Raw genomic sequence first — 1180 nt, 5'->3', positions numbered from 1 at the left:
AATCACAGGTCCTCTCCATGAATCTTAGGGATATGATGCTCTCATAATCAGGACAGTCATTTATTGATTCATTTCTAACTTTTTTTGTCTTTACTTTTGTTTCATAAACTCAGAGTTGGCTAAAGAGGAACGTAATGTGTCTTTCTGTTAAGCAAATACAGTTCAGCAGCTTTGATGTGAGTTAGTTTCTCATAAACTCCTGATGTGAACTGACATGTTCTTTCATAAAATAAAACAGGGGGACTGGTTAGTTTCACTTTCATCATCCTGTATGTATCTAAATTTCTCCTAGGACTGCTTTCATCATGCCAATATAGACACATGTAAAATCTGTCCAAATGTAATCAGATTTATACATATATTCCTGTGTTATCAGTTTTTACCTGATCTTGTCCTTGTACTTGTTTTTTCCTGTAGTTTGGAGCAGATGGCAAAGTGATCATGTGATCAGAATAAAGCCGCAAGATTTTTAACTGAAATGATCTTAAAAAATTAAATATCTTAACATCCACTGCACTGATGACTGAGCTGAGTTCTGGGGAGTTAAATCTGGATGTGTTGTGACATTAACAGAATCTGCTTTAATGTTGCTCAGTAACTCAAAACTGTTTTAAATTTAAATGAGGACAAAGTGTATGATGGTGCCATAAGGGATTATAATTATTATTGAAATGTTCTCACACACACTACTGAAATTTAGTCTCTCACATGCACTACTGAAACGCTCTTACACACCCTACTGAAACCCAAGGCATTTCAGCTGAACAGGAAGTTATTTCCTGACAAGGAAACTGAAGGAAAAAATGATACATTTCAAACCACTACAAGGATATCTACTCAGCAACCTGCTAGTACAGCGGTCCCCAACCCTTTTTGCACCACGGACCGGTTTATGTCCAACAATATTTTCACGGACCGGCCTTTAAGGTGTTGCGGATAAATACAACAAAATAAAACCAGTACTAGTACAAAAAAAAAAAAAAGATTTATTCATAACTCATGGGAAAAGACCCAGGGAAACTGAGTTAACAATAAATAAAAATATATATAAATATAAAACATAAAAAAAAAAACAATTAAAAAAAACGATTAAAACCCTGAAAACCATACATTTTACACCTGACCCCCAACTCTTGCAGCCCGGTACCAGTCTGGGGCCCAGGGGTTGGGGACGGCTGTG

Source organism: Oreochromis niloticus, linkage group LG3 (genome assembly GCF_001858045.2).
Source record: "Oreochromis niloticus isolate F11D_XX linkage group LG3, O_niloticus_UMD_NMBU, whole genome shotgun sequence".
NCBI lineage: Eukaryota > Metazoa > Chordata > Actinopteri > Cichliformes > Cichlidae > Oreochromis > Oreochromis niloticus.
This window is presented reverse-complemented; position numbering follows the sequence as displayed.